We start from the raw sequence: 2,055 nt of genomic DNA on the forward strand, positions 1-2,055 counted from the left end.
CCTCCTCATCCTCATCCTCCCCTCCCCCTCCTCATCATCATCATCGTTGTCAACAACTGCGTACCGTCATCACGAACGCCTTTACACATCGTTAGACCTGATTGTTATTATCGCCCTCAACGCCGTTATTGAAGAGACTATCGGACTAGGTTGTATACTTCCCTAGTCTACCAATCCACCAATCCACCAATCCAGCAATCTACCAATTAACCAATCCACAAATCTACCAATACCTCAGCTTACCAACTGACCTATTCTCAAACCCATTAATCCTTATTGAGCCAAAAAATTGGTGATTGTATTTTATGTGTTTGTATTTCAATTAAATGTTTACACTCTAAATATTCTAGAAAGACACCATCTGTTGCAGACAGTCAAATAAAAGCAAATCCAAACAGCAAAACACGCAGTTAAACATGAAACAAAAACAATTATTTACAAAGCAAAGGGCAAGAAGAGTAAAGGAAAAAAACAGAAAAGAAAATAGTTTTCAGCGGCTGCTGATCACAAAGGTAATATTTTAATATTTTCTACAGAGTGGTAAAATAATTGACATTTTAGAACGAATTTTGAGGGTTAAGAATTTAAGTGTCTCTTTTGTTTATTAGGTATTGTGTAGTTATCTCCTGACTTTAGATTGCAAGATGATAAGCTTCGAAATGTGGTGTGATCTAGCGGTGATCGTGACTTCAAAAGAAGCTACACTTCCTGGTAATGTTAGCACAGTTCACAGGTATGTATGCATGCATGTATATGTACATGTATATATATATATATATATATATATATGTGTGTGTGTGTTTGTGTGTGTTTGTGTGTGTGTGTGTGTGTATATACATGCATACATGCATGCATATATGTGTATATGCGTACACACACACATTTATACACACATAGAGTGTTCGTATTGTATATGTATGCACATATTTATATATCTATTTTCTGGTTTTATTTTCCAAATTTCTCCCTAAAGTAGAAAGAACCGGTTTCTAACCTAGATACATTGCTTTTTCATTAAAATTTAGACATGTACTAGGTAAACGCACACACACACACACACAGACGCACACACACACACAGTGACGCACACACACACCCACATACACACACAGACGCGCACACACACACACACTCACACACACACGTGTGTGTGTGCGCGCGGGTGTAAATGTGTGTGTGTGTGTACATACACAAATACGTGCATTTTGTATTTGTGTCCGTGCCCGAGTTAGTACTTACGTTTATAATTATGAAAAAATTGTGTTCCTGTTTACTCAAATACAGAAAACGGAGATCGATACACTTAGTACCAGACTGAAATACGTACAACGGTCAATATTAGTTAGATCTATTATCTACTGTAGGTGTTGCCTCAGAATGCCAATAATTCAGTGACTGAAACCAGAAACAGAGTATACTTAAAGAATAATGTTTTCTTCTGTAGACATAATACCTGGAATTTTTGGGGAGGTGTTAGTCGATGACGTTGGTCTCACTGCTCAAGAGGTACTTATTTCTTCGACCCCAAAAGAATGAAAAGTAAAGTCGACTCCGGCAGAATTTGAACTTAGAACGTAAAGCCTAACAAAACACCGTTGTCCGGTGTGCTAACGATTTTACCAGCACGCCGTTTAATACTTAAAGAATAACAACAGAATAGTTAGAAACGCAGTAACACCAGCTGCAGGAGCCGCAGAAGGAAGCTTCTATAAGGTCACATGTTCTGCTAGGAAGAGCAGCCAAATACCCGTCAAACAATACAACAACACTTTGTTTTAAGTGATATGCAAATCAAATGTGTTGCTGGATCGTTTTGTGTCTGAGGTATGACAGGATGGTCATAGCGCTAATTTTTTAATCATAGATCTGATCTACCTGATTTTATGTACTTGACCTGGGTAGAAACAGCAGCGGCAGCGGCAGCAGCGGCAGCGGCAGCAGCAGCAGCAGCGAGGGCAACAACAACAGCAGCAGCGGAACCAGTAGTAATAATAGTCAAGTTGTCTGCCATTCATACTGTACTCGCTTTAATATTTATATATATGTATATATATA

At 38.4% G+C, this 2,055-nt stretch overlaps 1 long non-coding RNA gene across 1 annotated transcript in view; it reads left to right on the plus strand.

The window, feature by feature from the left end:
* The first annotated feature begins 395 nt into the window (after positions 1 to 395).
* Positions 396 to 2,055, plus strand: part of LOC128247811 (uncharacterized) — a 32,208-nt gene continuing 30,548 nt past the window's right edge. The window contains exons 1-2 of the long non-coding RNA XR_008264128.1: positions 396 to 512; positions 609 to 733. This is a non-coding gene — a long non-coding RNA (uncharacterized LOC128247811). The remainder of the gene's footprint in view (positions 513 to 608; positions 734 to 2,055) is intronic.

Source organism: Octopus bimaculoides, chromosome 5 (genome assembly GCF_001194135.2).
Source record: "Octopus bimaculoides isolate UCB-OBI-ISO-001 chromosome 5, ASM119413v2, whole genome shotgun sequence".
NCBI classification, from domain to species: domain Eukaryota; kingdom Metazoa; phylum Mollusca; class Cephalopoda; order Octopoda; family Octopodidae; genus Octopus; species Octopus bimaculoides.